Raw genomic sequence first — 23884 nt, forward strand, 5'->3', positions numbered from 1 at the left:
AATTTTTTATACACAGTAACTGTCACTTTGACAGAGTCTATCTGTCAGCTTGCTCTTGGTTATACACAAGCAACTTCAGCCTTCATCCTCTGCAAGAGTTCACAGGCATTGTCTTGCCAAGTTCAATGAGAGAGAGACACAAAAAGAAGAAGAGGAAACAAAACCCAATAGCCCTCAGGGCTTTTTTTGTCATCTGCTCAGGAAAAAATTTCTCTGCAGCTTAAGAACTCCTTCAGATTTAACTTAAGGATTTCAGTATTGAAATTCTGAAAGAACAACATTTATGTTTTTACAGCTAGGAAGGTCAGGAGGCAGAAAAAATTCATTAGTTTTAACTCTCAACACTTGAAAATTAGCTGCAGTGTGACCTCAGACAAGGGAGGTTTTATGCATCTCTCCTCACACAGGTTATCCACTAACACTCTTACTTCTCCAATTTTTGAAGCCTTGAAGCCTGCTATAGAAGCATACTCCCTCCTCATCCCGTACGATGCCTTGAAAAAAACAGAACCAGAAAGCATCTCCTATGCGTTCAGATTCTGACAGCAGCTAGCTAAAAGGCCTTTGTAATACCTCTATTTACAGACAAATGATGAAAGTTCAGGTAGGAGTTTAAAGAGATGTTGAGACTTAACCCCATGTTATGAAGTCTTTCCTGTACCCGAATAATACTCTAAGCATAACCTAGAAAATTCTTTCCTCTCTGAATATCCTCTCCTCCAACTTTTCTTATTATGTGGAAAACTTTTTCCCCAAAGTCTGTTCACTCTCGGGTATTTAACAGGTGATCTGAAAGAAATAAAAGGATGAAGAGAAAAAAAAGCTCCTACCCTTCACATCACAGTGGACTGCACAGGATTGGTATGAAAGCCTGCACTGCAGCACAATGCTATCAAATCTTGGGGCCCTTCAAAGGATATAGTATTGCCTTCCTATCACTGGAGGAGGCGAGAGCTTAAAAAAAAAAAAAAAAGAAGAAAAAAGAAGGAAAAAAAAAGAAAAAAAATCACACGACCTCACCAGCCTGAGAACAGTGGGCTTAAGAGTAAGCGTTCAATCAGCAAAGACACTAACAGAGCAGATGAAAATAAAATGCATTCAGAACCTTTCACAATCTATTTCTGGGTAAAGTTCTCAGTTTCACATGGTTTGCTGCCACTTTGAACTATACTTAATGCAGCTAGCTCTTTAAGTGGTATTCAATGCACCAGATACAAAGAAAAACTACAGAAGGTACCAGAAAAAAAGTCCAACATATGAATCGAAGCATATGTGTTGCTGTCACTCAGCATCAGACCCAGGATGTGTTCCACACAGAAATAAACATTAAAAGGACTCTTGTTCCAGGACATAAGGGAGAACACCACAATCTAGCACCCCACAATATGATACCAACCTCCCAACAGAAGCCCCACCAACATGCAGAGGAATCAGCAGACATACCAGTACACCAGAAACCCCAAATAAACTCATTTCCAAGAAAGGCATAAAATAGCACATTTGTTTCTCTTGAGATAGGCAGGATATACTACTTTTTCCATCCTGCTTCTCATCTTTTCCATTAGGACATCACAGATTGCAAAGCCTAAAAGGAAGCACATGAGCCAAAGGAATTTTTAGCCTGAAGACAACTGCTACAAAATGAACTTCTTAACTGCAATTTATGAGGAAGTTGGACAAATTCAGTGTTTGACCATCTTCATAAAACACAGCAGAAGCCTTCCTGTAGGAAAGCTTCTCCATAGTAACTAAAACGGCAATTCGAGTATTGAGTCCCTGTCAAAAATACCCTCAACACAAAAATAGAGTACAAAAGGCTCTCAAAAGCAGAGAATTCAATGACCAAAAAGAGGAGAAGAGGAGGCTCCAGTAAGCACATGCAGCTTCACTGCCATGGATCTGTTTTTCTAGTAGGAAAATGAGAGACAGAAATAAAAAAAGATAAAACAGCGATTTAACAGTGCCTAACAGCATTCCGATGACAACAGTGAATTGGTGATAGGGCTCCTCCAACGAGATAAATATATGCTTGATTTTTCCAGTGGTGCCTCCAAGAAACTGCCCTCATATTAAGAGCTAGGTAGACGGCTGTTTGCAAGGTTTCAGGGAAACTATACAGCAGCTCAAAAATATACCGTGAAAGACTGTGCTGCTTAGTGAAGAAATAAAACCACTGCTTACTTAAACCAAGGGACAAACAATCAAAGGAAAATATGATTGTGCAGTATTATTTTATTATACACACAACAGTAACTGAGTGGCGTGATGCAACAGAATTAGCAAGCCTAGATTTAAAACTACAAGTAATCTTCTCCAAGGCAGGTGGGATTCCAAAGCTAGGAACAGGAAAGAACAACGTCACAATGGCTGGTAAATCCAACTCGTGCACAACAAGCCAATATCATAAAGAGCATAAAGAAGAAAACCACATTTACATAACATGCTGTCTTCCTTTTAAGGACTCAAGCAGCATAAGGAAGATTTAAAGCATTCTCCAATAAAGTTCCTATCTAAGAGGAAGAAACCTAGAGAAGTGTAGAGAAGATCCCCAACACCTAGTGAGTGGCAACCTTGGTTGTGGCAGGGGGCTGGAACTGGATGATCTTTAAGGTCCCTTTCAACCCAAGCCATTCTTCTGCTTGTCCACTAAATTTTCACACACTTCAGCGTAGGCAGAATTTCGCCTCAAAAAGATCCAAGGGGAAAGAAACAAAAGATCATTTAATCTTTACCTACAATTAGCCTTAGTGAGCTTTATATTCTAACTTGCATATGGATGGTAGAAAACATTCTCAGCTGTCCCTCAGCCTTACAATTAGAGATGAGAGCACTGGCATCTTTTAAATTATCTCTAACTCCATTAAGCTTTAAAAATTAATCTAATTTTTTTCATGTTGAACTTACACATTAGTCTTAATTTTCAAAGTACTTTAATTTCAGCCAGCTGTTTCATGAAAGGGGACAAAGAAAAATATTGTTTGGCTCTCAGTAAAAAGGCAGATTTGGTAAAGAAAAGTCTCCCAAGATCACTGTTTCCAAGAAAGGGTCTGGGGTATTTTTGCATAAACAAAATACCTTCTGTAATCCTCAAGATTCTGAATTTGACTAAGACATCTTTAAAAGCACACAGACTGCTCATGTTCATTGAGTTCAGCACTTGAGGTCTCAGAGGGGTCTGGCCTGACAGAGCATCCTTTCTGCCCACACCAGGAGGGAGAACCAGTGAAGGAACCAGGCACCACCACAGAGAGCAAATCAGAAAGCAAGCAGAAACCCCATCATGCTTTCCTTCTGTAGTCATCAAAACAAGCATTCATTAGAACATAATACTGAAAATGTATACAGTAAGGCTCATAAAAGAAAGAGGAAAAAATAGGAAAGGAGGAATGTGTCTGACTCCGGAGTTCAAAATTCTACTTAAACAATAACACAAAGATTTGGGAGGCATGAGAGGAGCACTTCAGTACACACCTATCAAAAGTAATCAGACTGTAACTATCAGGTTAGATACTAGGAAAATCTTCTCTGAAAGAGCAGTCAGGTACTGGAACAGGCTGCCCAGGGAGATGATGGGAGTCACGGGCTCTGGAGGTGTTCAGCTGTTGTACTGAGGGATGTGGTTTAGTGGGAAATATTGGTGATCGGTGGACAGTTGGACTGGATGATCTTGGAGGTATTTTTCTATCTTGGTGATCCTATGATTCTCTATGAGAAACACCAACCAGCAAACTGCTGCAAGAGGAGAAGGCATGGCAATGCCATGAGCACCACCTCATCACACAGGGCTCAGCAGAGAACCAGCACGGGGAGTAAGCTCACTCAACTCCACCTTCCCCCCTGCCTCACCTGTATAGTAGATGCCTACCAAAAAAAAATAAAAAAATAAAAAAATAAAAAAAATAAATAAATAAAAAAAATCAAGCTACCACCATTTTCCCTTTAACAGAAAATGCAAGCTATCATTACAGTAAATGATAGGAACAAACAGAATGTGGGTTAGAACACTGCCATAAAGCTGGTGGTATGAAAGCTGAGTGGCTTCTTTTTGTTTAATATTTTGTGTATCGTAGCAATTTTCTCTAAAATTTCCATTAAGACAACTTGCTAAATCAGCACACGTAAGTATTAAGATTTTTCTTATGCCATTAAAGAAAAATATTCTGAATTGAAATGAAAAAACAGAACATTTGATGTTGAAAAAGATGATGCATAGAAGCATGTACTGAATCATAATGTACAATATACTTAAAGCACAAGGGATAAAGAAATTTATTTATTTATGATTAATGAAATCTACTGAAAGATAAGTTAGATGGTATTAAATTAGAAACACTGAAACACTAGGCACCTTCATGCAGACTGCCTGGGGATACAATTAGGAGAAATTCTTTCAATTTATTGTGAAAATAAATATTTTTTAAAAAATCAGTGATTTTCCCAACTGCAGTCTTGAAACAACTGTCCAATCTTCAGACAAAACCATTACTAAAAGCTTTCCTACAATTCTTTTCTTACTTTTAAAGTAATTTTTCTACTGATTTCATGTAAAAAAAAATAATTGCAAGCTTTATAGAAAATAGCCAAGAAAGCAACAGGATGCAACACAAAAATCACACTTAATTATTTTCAAAACATACATTCTCAAAAACTTTCTCATACCCAGTAGCTACAGAATCAAATGCTAGGGAATTTCTCTGATCTTCTTCAGCTGTATAAAATTTGAAATAATTATCCTGAACTTCAAAATAGCTTGAAAGACCTCAACTGCGTGGTCACTGCTCCTTTGTGTTGTTGTTTTCCATTTCTAAACATATGCCTGGATGCTCTGGTCTTGCTGGTAGAGCAGTCGCCTCACGCACACAGTCTCCCTTTGAAGCCTCCCAGCAGAGCCAAGAACGGAGGATGCTGCAGCAGCAGGCTCCCTATTCTCGGGTTATGCAACAGATGACATCATTATCAACAAAACTGGATGACTCCGGCTGGGAACAGACATGAAGGATTCGAGAGCGAATTTTCCTTTACTTCTGAAATTAAGAATTGCTGTTTGGTCAGTTTGAAACGAGGCAAAAATCACCCAAAGCGAGAGCCATCCATGTCACAGATTACACCTCAGTGAAAAGTCCTGTGATACGTATTACTGTCACAGATGTCATTCAATCCTGTTTCTTCCCTGGAAAAAAAGTTTTCCCACTCATGGTGAAACTGGAAAGAAATATTTAGCTCAGAATAATATCAGTAATTTAAGAAGCCTATTTACCTGCATGAGAACCAAGGGGGTTTCACTCCCTATAGATGAATGACCACATGCCAACAGGATGCAGTGGAGCAGTCCGGCTTCTCACCTCCCTGCAGAGAGATCTCTGCATCCTACCCAGGACACACTCATCTGCCCATCATCTGTGCATGCACAAATCCTACACATCACATTTCTCTCTTCTCTAGCTACTCTACCGACTTCTACATCATAAATGATGTAAACTGACTTTTTTCAAATGCTTCAGTATACTAAAAGTACCTACTAATTGGTCAGGGAGTGAAGGCATGGATTCTGAGTCCTCACATGTGGCCAAAAAAAAATAGAAAAAAAAAAGTATTAATTTCTGAAGGAAACAGCTCGTATAACTCTATCACGGTGCAGCTGACAGATCTAGTTGTGTTGTCCTTAGAGATAATTGGGAAGGATGGTTTGCACTGCATGAAACAAACCCCTTTAGTCAAGTCCTGACAATGAACATACAGTGAGAAGGAGCGATTATGTAATACAAACAATAAATACTTTAATCTGTTTGATTTGAAAGATTTCAGCCATCGGGGCTAATGAATGCACAAAAACAAACTGAGGTTTTAAGAAGCTTAGCTAAAAGCTTCTATACTTTTGTCAAAAGACATAGAAGTATTTGGATCTTGGAGACAAGAATAAAATCAGTAACACAGAAATAGGTATATGGTTGCTCCTAGTAATAAGAGAAACTTTTCTGACAGTGCTTTAATGGGCTAATTCTAGGTTATTACAAAAGCGTAAACTTGGAAAGCAAAGCCCAACTTCAGTGGTGCTTCACAAGCTCCTCCAACACAAGCACTGAACAACGTTGCGCATTTGGTGATACTATAAGTGTAACATTAAAATTAATGTTACCCAATAGAATAAGGATTATAAAGTACAGGAGAAATCACATGACCATGTAATGAGTTAACAAATACATATCACTAGACACCGAGTGTACAGAAAACCTGAACAGAAAACAAAAACACAAAAGCTTTTGGGGTTTATCTGCAAGAGTTCTCCAGATAAGAATTTTTTCCTAATCTTATACATCTGGAAAACTATTGAAAAGAACTGGCAAGGAATTATGAGCATAACAAAGAGCTCTTGGACCCACTTGTTACCATCCTTGTCTGACACTAAAGAATAGAGACCAGCATCTTACAGGCTCCTTTATGCAACTGTATGATATTTTATTGCATGATGAGTCTCTTCAAAAGCACAAACCTAAATAAAATCAGCTGCTTAGCTGGCCTCTCTTCCTCTGCCTTTCTTCAAAAGTCAATAACGATTAGAAACCACAAAAAAAAAAACAACTGGCATTTCCCTCAAATCATGCCAGAAGAAAAATCACTGATGAGTCAAGTTAGTTTGTAAGTGCAACAATGAGAGTGATTCATAAGTCATTGCTTCAGGTTTAATACTTGAAAGAGAAAAAGCTCCATCAATAAAACAGGATAGAAACGTAAACTCTCATTTTAAACACAATATGTAAAACAGATCATAAATTAAGTATTTTATTTTCAGATCTGGATAGTGCTGTTCCATGTGTTTGCTGCAATGGTTGCAAACCACCAGCAGTCACCTTCAGCAGCTCCTGCAGGCAGGGAGCCCTGCAGAGGACACTGAGATGTCACACCACATTCCTGGGCTGTCTTCAGTGCAGCTGCAGAACAAACTCTTATGTCAACTGCGGGGGCAAAGCAATGAGACCCCTGGCTGAAAGCACAACAGAAGTCTCATTAAGGCACAGCTCAGTCACTGCCAGTACGTTAAGAGAACACAGATTTCTAAAAACAGTTGAGATTTAGTAAAGCTGCTAAATTTCTTTGTTTTCCCCAAATTTTAACATCTGGATAAATTATTAAACACTGAACTAAATCTCAGTGCAATGATCCCAGAGTACAGTAACCAATGTGTATAAGAAAGAGTTCACCGCTGCTCCTTTCAGACGAAAGCTCAGATACTCAGCACTGTATCAAAAATGACCTCTGTGCCTGAGCTTCTGCAGCAAATCAGGTTTTCAAGTGCACTCCTCTCCTCTGCCCTTCAAATTCATCACATTTCTTTCCTTCCAACCCACATCCAAAAGTAGAAGATCTGCGAAACAATTCCAATTTAAACCCAAAGAATATTTACCAGAACATTATTTTTTAAATTTATACTAGATTAAATACAGAAGTCCAAACCTATAAAGAAACAAAACAACAACAAAAAAAGATCCAGAGGGTTTTTTCATCAAGCAGCTAATAAAATAACAGAAGCATGTGAAAGTCCTTCCAAACCGTTATGACCTTGTTCAGTCATATGCTTCAGGTTGACCACTGAAAGAAATGCAAAGCAATGCTTGTTTTCCCACATCTCCCATCACAGAGTAAAGGACAGCTCTGATGCTGGGAATGGACTGCCAAAGTATTTTGCCTCTTTAACTGTGATACAAAAATTGAAAGAATTAAAAAAGAAAATAGGCACGTTGCTGTTAACACTTCATGACTTAATCATACATCACACTTGTACTGCAGAAAACATGCAACAAGATCCAACTTCTACAGTGTAGCTGGATTTAAAATACGTGCTGTGTTAAAGAAAGATTACCAAGCACTGCAGTGCATGACCTTGCCATCTTCCTTCTCACTCAGAGGCATTTCTTCTCTAACAGCTGAAAATCATCAGAACATTAAGTACTACTATGGACACTAGCGAATATACACGCTCTCACGAAGGATGATAAAATTACTTAAATGTGTCTCTTTTGTTTTAAGCGCTCACTTACATTCCTCTCAGGAGCAATATATTACCAGTGTCACTGCTAGGAACAAGTAAGTGACATATCAAGAATAGCCGTTTATTAATAAATACTTCACTTCTTCTGTGAAGTTAATCTTCACACCACCCATGAGGCAGAAAATTATCAGCCAGTATTTCCCACATGGGGGCCAAAGTCACGCTACAGACTGTCCCAGTCCTTGTGGTGATTCAGGTGTCAAAGCTGTAACAAACCATAAGCAATCCTGCCTCCCGCATTCATTCAGTCATTGCACTTTGCCCATCTGACAAGAAGGAAACCATCAACGACGCTGCCTTGTCATAACTGGAATGAGTAAATCCGCATTTATTAAAAGCCATTAGAAGCTTGAAAATAATCTTACCATTAAAATGGGAAATAAGAAAACACGATTTATCACCTGCTTTCCTTTTCATCTTCCAAGGACATCAGGATCATAACCATTCCACAGGTCTTTGTTTGGAAAAAACATCTTCCAAACAGAACCTGAGAATGCTTTCTCTAAATTCCTTGATCTCTCTTTACCCAGCTTCAAGTTCTCAGATATTCCCCTATGACCAAACGTGAACTGAATGATAAGAGGGGATTCTAACACCGCTCCCAAACAAAGCAAGACGAGCACTGAGAGTTCAAGACAGAGAAAGAAGTTTTGCTGCACAACACAAGCCTCTTGTGGTACTGACAAACTGCAGATGCAATACTAACGTGGAATTCAATCCGTACATCAAAATGCTTATTTCTATCTCATCCAAATTAGCACAATAAGCATTCTTCAAGCTGACTAAGATACTGACTCAGAGAGCTCCCTTTAAAACTATAAAATTATAGGGATAAATCGCTTGACAAGCTTTCATAGAATCATAGAACTGTTTGAGTGGAAGGGACCCTTAGAGGTCACCTAGTCCAACTCCCCTGCAATGAACACGGACACCTACAGCACATCAGGTTGTTCAGAGTTCCATCCAGCCTGATGTTAAGTGTCTCCAGGAATGATGGGGCACCCACCACCTCTCTGGGCAGCCTTTCACATCTCAATCCATGAATTAAGAAAAAACTTAGGTTCCACATCTTGCAGGTTGTCAAGGGCTCTGAGTTCTTACCAGATCAGAAAACATCTACCTTCAGCACACACAGTAAAGCATTTCTGCAACCACACTAAGTCAAGAATTTGAGAAATAGCAAAGTCAGCAAATGATGAGCTTTAAAAAAATGTTTAGGAGTTCTGTACATAGATTTGAGAGATTTCAGATCGTGTGGGCTTCTTCGATCCTGATGAGCAACCTTTTGCTTGTGCTAAAAACATAATGAGGAGATGCTCTGAGCACGCATCATTAGCAGCCCACTGCAGGAACGTCTTAAGGAATGTTCCAAAAAACCTTCTGAGTAGTTCTTTCCTTTGCTCGTGTTCCTTAAGATTAAACTAAATGAATGGGATAAATTCTGGTGAGCATAGACAATGAAGCTTGTCTATTTCACTGCACCCAAGAACACCCTTTTGTCCACTACTCAGCTGACTGAAAACCGACCAGCGGCGCTTCTCTGCTGCTAGTTTCTTCTTGTTCCCATTTTTCTTTCTGAAACAACTGGAAGACAACTTGCATCACAACAATGGCTACGTGCCTGTACAGCACAGTCACACAAAACACTGCCCATTTCCACCATGGATTTCCAGCTTTGAAACAAGTTAAGCAGACAGCCCAGCCTTCACAAAGTCTGAACAGAGGTATCAAAACGTATTCTTCCATAAGAGCTGAGCCAATATAAATGTTATCAAACGCAAAGGAATACAGGATGGAACAGCAGCAAAAACAGATAAGCAAATTTCAGTCCAAAACATACTTGCAACAAAAGATTAATTCCATTGTCTTCCACATGTGCAAAAAAGCAACAAGTAGCATCTGCCTCAAGAAATGCTTAGTGCAAGCCTGACAGCAAGGCTAAACAGAAAATACGTGACAAACACTTCTTAAAGTGTTTCAAATGACTTCTCAGTCCTCACCTTACTTTGCGGGGGTTTCAGTGAGTTTAACAGGAACATTCTTGTGCGCAGAGGTCTACAAAATCAATATTCAGTTGCTGACTCAATATTTTACTCATGTCCAAGAATCATTCCAAAGCCAAATGTGAGAGTAGTGTTTAATATAGCAAAACGTAGCTTCAAAATGAATCAAACGCATAATCAATTTTATGCAATGAAATTCTGCACTTAACTGAATTTCAAAGGCATCTGAAGTTCAGCTCCAGCCCTTCAGTTGATCATCTAGATTATTTTTTCCCCTCTCTAGTAATCAGGAATGATGGACAGGTAACCTCAAAATCAACATCAGAAAGCTCAAGAGCAAAGTGCTTCTTATTTAAGTACATATTTGAGAATGAAAAATATCATGGTCAACAATAACACAAATGAGCAAACTAACAGAGTAAGTTCATGCTTTTCTGTTTTAAACATAACATTTTTTTCATAAAAGGATGCATGTTTACTCAAATGTCAGAAAGGGGAATGAAAAAGGAGGTACCTCTTACCTAGTGGCACTCAATTCAGTACGCACAACACAAGGGGATTCAACAATTCACATTTCCTAAAACAGATGTTCATGCATCTCATACTCCTTCCTCTGTCACAGCAGGCAAATTCTTTATTAGGTTCTTATAAAAAAAAAATTCTTTGAGTGTATGCAACATTTTCAAAGGGGGAATAAAGACTGTATCACTGTCTTCTCAGTTCTCGTTTTAAGCCTTCTTACACTTTTCAATAATGCTTCTTCCTACATAGGTATGTATTTTCTCTTCTGTCTTTTATCAATTTAAATAGAGCAGAATTTGATATGACTTCCTCCAAGAGCCAACAAATAAAATTTATATATATATATGAAACATTTAGAAAATGCAGTGTGTCAGTGACTCTTTATTGTATCTTCTCCTATGAATACTTCCTGAAAGTTAGGCAACTCACAGTAAGAAAACAACCATCCTCTAACGTGAATTTCCTCCTTAAGGGTCCTGGAGAAGATGCCAATCTATTGCTTTGTGGAACAAATAACAGACTCCAAACCATGAAATATGCACAAGCGAGATGAGAAGAGTTAAATAAAGCTGCTAAAATTCAGCAGCATTGCAAGCTATTCCAAACTATACTTACTATAACCTACACTGGGTGTCCTCTGCATAAGCACCAGTGTGACTTTGTGGACTGCTGAGACTCAGTCTGTTGCAACTGGCATAAGTTGCCACAGGCGAGTAATCACAAGAAACTGACCTTGGCAAAAGCACATTTTACACTTCACTGCTGTTCAACTGTGTTAAACTAAAGAGAGAGCAAGCGAGCACAAGGGGAATAGGGAGGGAGAAGGAACAAAGGGGGATGGACAGAAAGCATAGAAGTGACTGCAGCCATTTTCAGCTTTACCTGAATTTAGGACTCTGAGGCACATCACTTCAAGTGCACAGCGCAGCCTAGGGTTTCAGATGGATTCAGGGCTGGGGATGGGGAGGGGAAGGGATTAAGTCCTAAATTAGGAAATAACATCTCCAAACACCTTTCAAGAAAGAAAGAAAAAGATAAAGATGACAATCGCAACTTCACACTTACCACCACCACATTACTCACTGAACGAGGATTTTTAAGTTGTTCCTTCTCCATTTGGCTACATCACTTAAAAACACATTTTAGAATCAGCTGCAATAAAGACTACAATTCCTCAAGGCATGCAGCAAAACAGTTTAGTCCTGATTGTAAAGTTTCAACACAACCTTGACTGCAGTGGCTCTCTCAACATCCCCACAGCAGGTAGCAGGAACTAGCATGGTAGAATTCCTCCTGCTGCATGTGCAGTTGTGTACTGTCCTAAGCACCTTCTGTGCTTCCTTCAGTTTGGATCACTTATCTCCCTACCATATCTTTTTCTTATTTTCCGCATTCTACTTTTTCCTATTGATTACCACATCTCCAAAGCAGCACTCCTGGCAGAGCAATGTGGAATGGGATTCCCCGGCTACCACTAACCCCACATCCTGCCCAAACTTCTCAGCCACTTGAACACAAAGGTCAGCCAATGGGTATTCTGCATTTCTAGGATATTCAGTGGCTGAAGCAAAACACACAAAAGTTTTGGAGGAGTTTAAAAAAAAAAAAAAAAAGTTAAACAAAAAAATCAACATTCACTCTCCAATTATGAAAAGCACAAGGTACACAAGTCTTGACAAAATGAGACTGTACACATTTTATATCTCTGTTACTCTGCCACTAAGTGACTTAAGGATCAGAACCCTCCAAAAAAGTCCAACTGTATGCATGTTCCCTTCCAAATTCTGAAGGCTGCTTCTCTCCTACATAGACAGTTTTTCCATCCTTCTTCATCTGTACTCATAATTAACTCAAAACCCCTGCTACAAGTCAGCCTTTGTTCCTCTCAGACATCCAAACCTTTTACATATCTGTGAGAATCCAGTCTCCCATTCCAAGCTCCGCCTTTCTCCACTTTAGTCCTTCACATGTCATATTACTACAGGATGAAGAACAATGAGATCTGATGTGTGCCTTTTTTTTTTTTTCCCCCCCACACAGCCATATTACCTCAAACCACTCCCACCCGAGTGAGAGTCACCATGGTTTAATGACCTCTGCTGTCACTGGGTGGAGAGATGCAAGACTCAGCCCTGACAGCAGATGGCCCGTTCACACACACTGATGTTCAGCAATTCAACAGTGATACGATCACGTTTAGCCTATAAATTATAGAAACGGCAAATCCATGAAGCATAGCTTAAAATTCCAAGGGATTCAGGTACTTCCAAGTCTGAACTTCAGATCTGGGTCAAAAAGGTGTCAGTTGTGGATCTGCAGAATATTAATCATCTCATCAGATTGTAGCTCTCACAAATAAATGATGTTTGAAAGGCCCACAGGCACTCTTTGTGACAGCAAGCCACAGCTCTGCCAAAAGGGAATGGATGGGCGACCAAACTGCTCACTTCGTCTGCGTGGTTTCTAAGTACACTTAGCAGGGTCTAGGCTGGGAGCACACTGATATCTGTCATATTTTGCTGACTGTGCACTTCAGCACAAAGTTTAATTATTCAACTTTGTATTGTCTAGCGCTATCATAGCTATGAAAGACAAAAAATAAAATCAGGGAGACTGCTCTAGTTCTACAGCAATTGTGGCTGCCATTTGGGCTCAGTTATGATATGGTTACCATTTCTCGTAATGGAGCACAGCAAAATAAAGAGTAACAAGAAAGTACCTGAAAGGTTCTCAGGAAGACTCAATATTCGTGTTCATCTGACTCAAAGTAAGCGTATCATCACATTATACAAAAGCATCCCCAGCTGAAAGAAGGAATGTGGTGTCTTTTATTTCTTTCACGCATATCCTAAACAGGTCACTGAACTATTCTCTTCCCTTTTTGCAGCTGCCTCTCAAGCTCTGACACTACACCACTTGTCACTCAGTGCCAACTGATTTAACAATTCAGCGTCTAGGAGGCTCATTTTCAAGACTTATTTTTTGTAGGTAAAAAACAGTAATAATAACTGGGTCTACCACATCCCAGCAAATAATTACTAATACATTGACTACTCTGAGCAAATCACTTCCTCATGTCTTTCACCTGCGAGATTTCCTCGAGATCCATGTATTTCCACAGAAGATCTCAGGACTCATAAATCAAAATCTTTCACTATCTAAAAATTAGTAGTAAGGTTTAGTTACAATTATGTATATGAATAACTACCACCAAAACATGCATATATATAACTGCAACAAAATACATCTCAAAAAGATCACGCTGCGATAAGGCAGAAAAGTTATGAATTTGAATACAGTATACCCCTATTACAAAAGATTGGTTTGTCTGAATTGTATTTACCTTTCTAAAAGCGTTTCAGAAAGAAAAGTCTTGTGTAGTTTAAACTCACCAAATATAACATAGCGATATCCTTGATGTCCAGGGAGTCAGGAGATTCTTCCTCTCTCTTCTGGTTATGAATACTGAGAGTGACCTACAGGAAAAAGTGAAAAACACGGATGGTAGACAATCCTTCTTGTTCTCAGTGGGTCAGCATTTTCAAAATTGCTACAAGAACACTGTGCTGACTTCAGAAGATCTATCACTACTGGAGTTCTTGAAAGATTTCAAATCAGACTTGTGTTCTTCGTTAAGTATCTCTATAGAACGTATTAAGGGTTCGTTTTTCCCTCTGAGATCACTACCTTAATTACAAAGATATTTAAGCGACAGGCCTGATGCTCTTCTTTACACAGAACTATAACGTACCATTTGCATTTTCTGCCATTAATTTGAATTTATTGTCAGGGCATTTCCTTAAGATTACTAAACTGAAAGGAAGGTTATGTTTTCTGTGCTGTCAAGTGCTTTTAATACATTCTACAAAACCAACAGCAACATAACTAAAACCCATGAAAAACACAGAATTACTCTTCCTCCCATTCAAAACTTCCTTTAATGAACAGCTATTGGCGCTAAGGTTCAGCACTCAGTAACTCTGAATAAAGATGTCTGAAGTCTAAAAACAGCTGTGGAAATTTCTGCAAACTTTATCTTCTGCAGTCTTCCGCCAACTCTGGGATTTCCATGTTTCCAAGGGACTTCACTTTTTCTCGACAGCATGCAGAACATGCAGCTTTGCAGATATTTACGCTGTATAAAGCTACCTCGATCCTTCTAGCTCTTTCAGTAACAGCAAGCAAATTCGCAAAAGCTTTGCCTCAGATTTCACAGGCATGTGTGCGCCTCTCTCAGTACCCAGGCCGCCTTGCCAATATGTAGGATTAAACTTTTTCCAAGGTTGAATAAGCCACCATCTGTCTATCTTGTGTGGTGCTGTGCGCCATCCGGGAGACTTGTCCCTCAGAGCATGTTTCTACCATATGTCACTCCTGAGTGATCAACTATGCCAAGACATTTGGGAAAAAATGACTAAGTCTAGCTGGAAAACCCGTTCAGAATTCCAGAGGAGGCCTGCCAAGGCTGTATTTGCAAATAACTCTGCATCCACCAGTATGCAGGTATTGTATGCAGTAATGAATAGACTTTACCTGAGCTGACAGAATGATTCGGATGATGTAATGGTCCTCTATTGTCTAGAATTCACAGACTTTCTAATAAGCCAAGAGGCTCAGATACGCTGTGTCTTCAGGAAAAACACAACAAATTTTTATGGAAGAACAGTAATTTCTATCACAACTAAGGTAAGCAGGAAGGGAAGAAAACAGATGCAATGTGTTTCAAGAAAGATTAGTTGGTCTTTACAACAAATTACCAGCTTTTTTCAAAATAATCAACTAAAATACGTAAGGCAACTGAACATAAAAGTTCTTCCTGATATACAACAGTATCTGCAGTACTTGCCTGCATGCAAAGTAAACCTAAACTGAATTTTAAACCAATGATTAATCATGGTTCATGCAATCAGAATTTGGCTAATAAAAATATGACTCTATCCAATTTCAGATTTAAAGAACTGCTTTATGTTCCAATTCCCCAATTATTAAATTAAAGACCAAGCCAGCATTGTTCTTATGGCCAGCTCAAGGCTGCTCATTTACATAACTGACTTTCAAGGGCACTTCATTATGCAGCAATTAATATCAACAGAGAATCGACCAGATCTGCTACTTAATGTTAAAGAAGATGTTCTTGAGAACACTGAAAGAAGACAGAAACTAATAAGTAGCGATGACAGCCTCCCTCGGTTAGTTCAGCATGGGAAAGGAAATCTGTTCCTGCATACAACAGACGAAGTATTAAATACCAGTAGACAGGCTATGGGAATCATTACATTTAGTGGAAAAAAAAACAAGACGAAGAGTGATAGGAAACACAGCAGAGAATGATCATGAAAGTACAAGAATCCCTTGCCAGCGTTTTTCATTCAGAGTCTGGATGATCAGTATTCTGCTGCCACTCTCCAGGTTACGCACCCATGCAAGGGTCCATCTCCCCATGGGTAGGAATGTCATTCGTGCGTGTCTCCGAGGAACTCAGAGGGGACTGCAGATGGAGACCGAGACAGGAAAACTACCGATAGTTGCCAATTGGGAAAATTCTCCCTCTAGAAAAGCATTTGCACTGTGAAGCTGGTAAAGATGCTTTTGGATCCGGCTTAATCAGGATGAGTCCCCAGTGCTCAATACAACTCTGCATTCTGCTTCGCACATGTGGTGAGGTTCGCCACACGCTGTTGTTCTCAGTAACTTTTTTTTTTAGGAAACTTTCCTATGCTCCTGGAATTCATAAGCTTGGGAATCAAATAATCACATGAAGAAGCATTCCTTCATGAATAAAATCACTCTGCGGAACAACTAAATAACTATTACACAAATGCAAAACTTAACCAAAACATCTGTTGCTAAACATAAGAGCAGGACAAGTAAAAGGCAGACAGTGAGGTCTATTTCCACAGGAAGCCTCATTTAGAGGAGAAGACTGAGGAGAAAGTGTTTACAGACAACAAAGGCTCTCTGAAAACGAGTTCTATATTCTCTGAGCCACCATCTGCAGGGTATTTCCAATTTTCCCACATTCATTCAGCAAAGTTCATTCCCCAGCAGAGGCTTTGGGCACTAATTGGCAAGAGGTTTGTTTTGGGGACTTTTTTTCCCACTGACCAAGACATAAAGAAAATACAGTGTGGTGGGAAGCTACTGAACGTCACTAACAAGCCCAAGGAGCCAGTCCTCTACAAAAAAGTCAACTCTGCGGGCACAGTGGTACATCAACAAAAAAGAGGTTATTGCTCAAAATGTTAATGCAATATTAAAGCAAAGCACAATCCCTCTTCTCATCAGTAATCACTATTCATAAATTACCAACAAGAAAAAAATCCTAATTGCGGTATAAAATCAACTTGAGGCTTTTTTGCACTTAAAGGTGCAAAAAGAGGAACAGAGGTAATAATAAAAAAAGCAAAGCAAAGAGAGAAAGCAGTTTTCCTCACGCATCGTTCCTCATCTTCGTATCCCCCTCCTCCACACCAAACCCAAGAAAATCTGCCATTGCTTTAGGTCAAAGGAAAAACAGGCCCAGCTGCCGTAAGCCAAACAACGTACAGGTTTGCTATCTCCCCTGCTGTTTTGGCTCGGGCTCTTCAGACTGGAAAATTCAGAAGCACGATCTCCCAAGCTCTATAAATGCCAGAACCATCTAAGAGGAAAATAGGACAAGGCCACCCCCAGGCAAGTTTGTACTAAAATCTGCTGGCTGCAAGGCAAAAATACAGTAAACATCACATAGGGACAGTCTGCGCCTTGGAAAGTATTCCATGCGAACAACGCAGCTTCCAAAGGAAGGCTGAGCTGGAGCGGCTTCTGGAGAGCAGAACGCAATGTTTTAAGATCCGAGTGAGGAGCTAGCGAGCTAATGGCACGCTCAACAAATTGTGTGACAGGCAAAATGCTTCCGACGTTAATCCAAAGACGAAATGCAAAAGCAATGTTCAGCGTTCTCTATGGCAAACTAACAGATGCGGCATCCAAGAACCGTTCTGCAGTTCGCTGAGGAAACATCGTTTTTATCTGACAATTGATTTCACGGAACAAAAGAAGTAATAATAAGCAATTAAACAGTCGATATTTTCCTGTCTTTTGGGGAAGAATATTTCAGTTACATTTTCACAGTCCTTAAGAGATGAACTTTGCAGCTGACTACTGTATGTTTTAATGTGCTCTGCACTGACTCAACCTAGAAAAACAAGCCAAAAACACAAGTTGAAACATCCTTTTTCCTGTGTAGCTCCAATTTGCAGTAGCAAGAAGCTAAACAACATGCTCTCCTCCAGATGGCTGAAATAAAAAGAACACTCTTTCTGATTAATTAGGAAACAAATGAATCTGCTGTTAGCACAACAAGTTACCATCAGGAAACCTGGGCTCCCACTAAACTTTGGTATTTGCGCTTGCCCTGCAGCTGTGTTCAGAACCTTCCCAAGAGTGAGCTCTCACTTCAGAAGAAGAAACGTTACACACAAGTTCACCAAAATACCAACCAAATACTGCACATCTGAAAACGATTTGGGCCCATCCTTGGAGGCGCTCAAGGCCAGGTTGGATGAGGCCCTGAGCAGCTGAGCTGCTGGGTGGCAGCCTTGCCCACAGCACGAGGTGGGCTGGATGGGCTCTGAGGTCCCTTCCAACCCAAAACATTTTGTGATTCTTTCTATGGACAAACCACTCTGCAAGTCAATCTATGAAGAAGGAAGTTTCCTAGAAGAGAGTGCACACTGGAATAAAAGTGACTGAAGGCTTCACTGCTCTGAGAGGAAGCACCAGTGGCTGAGCTGCTGTATGAAAGAACTTAAGTAAGGTTCAGTGAGCAACAGACACTGATGCATGTATGTTCCAGCTTCCCAGCTGGTCCAGGAAACCAAAATCCCCAGGCTAGACAAAGCACAAAGAGCAAGGATGTGACAGCCTGAGCAAGAGGCCAGGCCATGGTCCCTGGCAGGCAGCTATGAATGATGGTTAACATTTCAAGTGCAGAAACTGCAGATGGAGGAGTTAAAAAAAAAAAAAAAAAAAGCACAAAACACACAAGCAAGCGCAAAACTGGCACCTGCTGTATATTACAATACATGTTGCTACCAACATGACTCACCTCTGGAAGAAGCTCACTCAGCTGGGAGAGTTACAGGGAGCTGCAGCAAAACGTTTCCACATTCTCAATATTCCTCTGCTTTCAGTGGAAGACATGCAGCTTCACCAACAAACAGCTTAAGCCCCACAACTAGGAAAGGCATGCTCAGAAAAACAAGCCATACTGTTAGGATGAAGATGCTGAGGCAGAGAGCTCCTAGCTTTCTATGAACCAACAATTGCTTTTATGCCCCAAATCTGGGACCTGATACTTCAGCTGCAGTGTTTAAAGGAAGACCATTCAAGAAGAAGCTGGCAATTTGCTGGGAAGGAAGAACCATGTCTGGGGCTATGGCACAATCTCACCACTGCCTTTAATGAGCAGATGCATGCTTAAAGAGGGCACAGAGCCTCAGTGAGGATTCAGCAAAACCACAACATTAGAAATCAGAGTACTTCTATGTGCATAGCTGATGTTTTCAAACATGCTGAGAGTTATTTCTTAGGGACAAAGGGAATGGCAGGGACAATTACTAGAAACTAAATCCATGACTGGCTTTTAAAATCCAGCTAAAGGTACTGCATCCTCTGAAGTAACTGAAGAAGCAGAGCAGCTAAAGAAAAAATAAAACTGATTCTTCATACATTAAAAGAAAGGATTATAATAATTCTGTACTGCAATGAAGTCAATACAGCCAAGTGAGCTAATCTCACTCTTCCTTATAGGCCTGCAACAGTTACCTGCAGCAGGAAATAATAGACAACAAAAAACTACAGAAGACCAGAGAAAACTTTTCAGAGTGCACCTACACATTATATAGCACATATGATTACAAAAAAAAAAAAGGTGTTTTTTTTATTTCTGAAGCATGTAGTGTCAGAAAGTAAACTTCCAGCAAACACAATATTGCTTGGAACACCATATCAACAAGATCCACCTCTCTTTGTTTGGGAACAACCATACCTGTCCACCCTCTCACTCACAATAACACGGACCTCAACAATTCTTCAATGTCTCCTCTTCCCAGGATAAAGACACACAATTTATTTTGTGCATAAGCCTTTCTACATCTCTTACAACTGCTGCTTTCTCCAAATTTTTCCCGGCCTAATGTATCATCTGTGGGCTGAGGAGGCAGGAACTGCACATGCTACTCAAGATTCTGGGGAGCAATGAATTTATACAGCAGCAATATTGATAATGTCTGTTTTATTCTGTTCCTTTATTAGTAATGCCTAACATGCGATTTGTTTTTCTCATCAGTGTAGAGCACTGAGTTGGTTTTACACTGCTGTTTATCAAAAACCCCATAACTGACTCATACATGCTAACAGTCAGCTCAAAGCTCATCACTTTTCAGTGGAACTGCAGTTATTTTCCTCCCTGTAGATCACTTCCCATTTATGTGCATTAAATTTTACCTGCCATTTACCATTCTACTGTCTGGCCACATTGTCTTGTCAGGCATTCCTCCAATTTTTTATGGCTAACTCCAACCTTACTATCATGAACAAGTAAATACCATCATCAAAGTACCTCTCTTCACCAATAAGCCCCTTTCCCCTTTAGATGTTGAGTACACCAACCAGTCCAACCATACTGTGACCTGCCAGAATGGACCATTTATTTCATCTTCATTATTCCCACTTTCGAACAATGTATTAGTCCATAACGTGACCCTCCTTCATGCACAGTTTACCTTCCTTACACTACAAAATACTGTCAAAAGCCTCTGAATAGCTTCCAGATCTTCCTATCCACTTGCACATTCACCCCTCTCAAAAGGCTTCACCAAGTTTGAAAGGTGTCACTTCCCTTCGTAACAGAAAAGCTGACTCCTCCTGCAGCAAATAATCTGCAGGGAATAAAGTAATATAATTTTACAGTGTGTTTGTTGTTGGTGGTGGTTTTTAGTTGATTTTAAAAGATCCACAGGCATTTCCTTACTTTAAAGCCAACTAGCCAGGGAATGCAAAGTACCACTAAACTCTCCCTTTCTATAAAGCTTCATGTATGACTAAGACTTAGGAAAGGCACAGTAACAACAACTTCTCTCGTAGCTTTTCCATGAAGACAACACCCTACTCATTTCTGTAACAGTCTTTGACCTCAGGAATAAAAAGTAAGGACAGAAGAAAACTACTGCAGTTTGTCAGATGCATGGGACTGCTGGCAACTGCAGAGCACCAGAACACTTTCTGACTGGCTTCTTGTGCCTGTGCAAGTTTCTACGGTTCTTCACCGAATTAATAGACTCATTTCCATCCCCACATTGGCTCATCTTTGCTGATCATTAAGTTATTGGCACAGTGAACCATGTCCTTGTAACCTCCCATCCTATCTGTCTCCTGCTGGCACATCATTGAGAGCGTGGGTATTCCCACCTGAATGCTAAAAAGATCTGACTTGCATGGACTTGAGATTCATTTCAGATTTCATCTGAAATCTGCAAGGACTCCTTACGTAAAATACCCTACTCATTCATGCTAGCCCTACCTGTAAGACCCTCAGCATCTTTAATACTATGCCTTTCAGGCTCCTTGTACCTAGCTTGTTCACATTCACTGGCATGTGGCCTGAAGGTCTGCAGAGCACGGGGCACAAACAAGCACCAACATCCACTATTTTACATTACATCTCACACCAGACAGCTGATATTCCAACAAGCTGAAAGACCAAGGAAGCAACGTTACAAAAAAATTCAACAAAAGGTGGCATCATCATTACAACCTCTCTTTATTCGAGCCTGCTTGTTAGTTTCATTAGATGGAGAAGCAGAGAGTTCTGCAGACAGTTTTGCTTAGTTTCCACGTGTGCTGCCAAATTTCCACGCTGCGGAACCAATTTTAAACAGAAATAAGTGTCTCCTTCCCATCCTCCGTTCCTCCATGTCATTCTTATAAAGGATATGGAAGAAAAGTTGAATGAAAATGAACTACTCACTGCGGGGGGAGGGATGGGGCAGGGGGATCTAAATGCTTTTTTTTATTTTTTTTTTTTTTCCAACTTGCCAAAAAACTCTGGATCACTTTGATCCATAATTCTTCCTTTCTTACAGCTATGGAAAGTTTTTACTCTTTTTAAACTGAAGGCTGCCAGAAATGACTTTGTCATAAATTGGTGTTCACAGTTATTTTTATGGAACTTTTCTCAGTAACTTTCAGCTCAAGCAGCTCTCATGAAAATATTTCCAAACCATCAACCTGGCTAAATATTTCCAGTGAAGCAAAGTAATCCCCAGTTCCTAAATACAACTCTACTTTTTTTTTTTTTTTATTTTTTACTTTATCCTTCAGAAAACTAATACAGCTTTAAAAACAGGAAAAAGGGGGTAGGAGACAAAAATCTGAGTACTTCAAGCAATGTCTGGTGTCTCTGGATTATAGAAGATGCAGAACTGGAAATGGACATGAGGTATAGGCCATAATTTCTCAGAAGTATTAATAGCAATTTTTTATTTTATTTTTATTTTTTTTTTTTTGCTAAGGAAAAAAGAAAACTGCTATTTGAAATAGCACTGTACCTGACCCTGACCTAGTAGAAAGCTCTCAAACAGATCGGCCATTGTTAGCCTATGCTCACAGCCAGAGTTTCCACACTATGATAAAGGATTCCCAAAGAGGAAAAGAAAATCTGATGGGCTTTGTATTAATATTTTGTTTAGTTTTTTTCAGGGCAGAAGTGCAAAGAAGTCATTTATTATAATCCTTTCTGTATCTGTCATATGTTGCATGTTTTATGTAACTATCACACATTTGGCAAACTATTCCTACCTACCCATATGGTAGGGAAAAGCTCAAACTGTGGAAGAAAAATCTTCCCTCACAAAGTAAATTTCCTTTTTAACAGGAACTGTCAATTGCACTGAACTCCACACTCTCCTCTAACCACTAGGACAAATATTCCACATCATCCCAAATTCACATTCCCTGGGAAGCAGAACTCTCAGACCCATATGTTATAGAAGGTAATAACATAAGCCTTGAGGAAAAAAATAAAAAATCACTTCTCCAAGAATTGGGCAAAAAAATAAAAGGCAGTGGGAGAACAGATGCTGAGAAGAGCTCAGTAAGAGTCCAAGCATAGGAGAACAGGAGAGGTTGTTCCAGGCAAGCAGAAAGGACCAGCCTCCCTGGCCTGGGGCTTGAGGGACAAATTTGCGGAGTACCAAAGCTTTCACCTGAAACATACCTTATAATTTTAAAAATGTTTCCAAATATAAGCAATTACTAGTTCAACACCTTACATAAATGTCAAATTGTTTCATATCTCAGCAAATACAAGCCACAAGCAGTCACAACACCACCTCTACATCAGATCTTTAGGAGGTTCAATAATGAGACTGGGAAGAAACTACCCCTTACCTCAAATATCAGGTGTTAATGTGAGATTTTCAAGCCCACCTGGACCAGTTGCTTTATCTGTAGGAGTGGCAAGTCAACAATTGCTGTTGACTTTGTTTGAAAGGCTACTTCATGAGCCTTTTGACCTCCTGAGTTGCTACGAAATTCCCTGCAAATCAAACATATACTTCATACATCTGAGTTAAGAACTCAAGAATAAGCAGCATGGCAGTGTTTCTGAAAGGGAACATCAAGAACCAGTGTTAAGTGAATAATGAAAAGATATAACTTTTCAGATCACCTGCCAAAATTTGTGGAAAGTCCACCCCTAAAATTAGTGAGAAGAGATTTAAAAAATAAAAAGATACAGCCTTTGGTTGCTGATCTACAAGTTTAATCCAACATGGAAGCACGACAGAATAAAAGTGAAACGGCCCAGAGTATGATGCACTAGAATGTCGCGGAACATAGGAAACTTGTCCTGACTGAATGGGTTCCAGACAAATTCTTTCCAATGCCTTCCTCAGCCAAGGCAAAGAAAATGGGAGCAAATCATTTTATCATGGCACTAGCCCACTTGAACACAACTGCAGAACTAGATCTGAAATTGATGGCAGAAGAACACTTCAGTGAACAGAACAGAACAAAGTTGAATCATTTGTCAAGTAAAAGGGAATGTAACAGACTCTTCCCACAAAATTCTGCCCTTCTGTTATTTCTACAACTGTATCACAGCTCTGTATATCAACTTCTAGAAACCAAAACAAGCTGGACAACCTCAGAGAAAACAAGACTTTTTTTTTTTTTGCAGTGCCAACTGATGCCATATTAAGAAAGCAGCACAGCTTTTATTCAAATAATGTAAATATTTCTAGCAAATTGTTTCCAAGACCTCGTAACA

General features: G+C 39.7%; 1 protein-coding gene across 4 annotated transcripts in view; it reads right to left on the reverse strand.

Moving 5' to 3' along the window:
• Positions 1-23884, reverse strand: part of LOC100544230 (low-density lipoprotein receptor class A domain-containing protein 4) — a 317415-nt gene that overhangs the window by 261880 nt on the left and 31651 nt on the right. For 2 of the 4 annotated variants that reach the window (XM_085220728.1, XM_085220723.1), the window contains exon 2: positions 13965-14048. The exons of 1 other annotated variant lie outside the window; for it this stretch is intronic. The gene's annotated coding sequence lies outside the window, so the exon portion shown is untranslated. Of the gene's footprint in view, positions 1-11454; positions 11526-13964; positions 14049-23884 lie in introns of all 4 variants that reach the window. One more of the 4 variants, XM_085220724.1, reaches the window with a different exon arrangement.

Source organism: Meleagris gallopavo, chromosome 3 (genome assembly GCF_905368555.1).
Source record: "Meleagris gallopavo chromosome 3, MGAL_WU_HG_1.1, whole genome shotgun sequence".
Classification (NCBI taxonomy): Eukaryota; Metazoa; Chordata; class Aves; order Galliformes; family Phasianidae; genus Meleagris; species Meleagris gallopavo.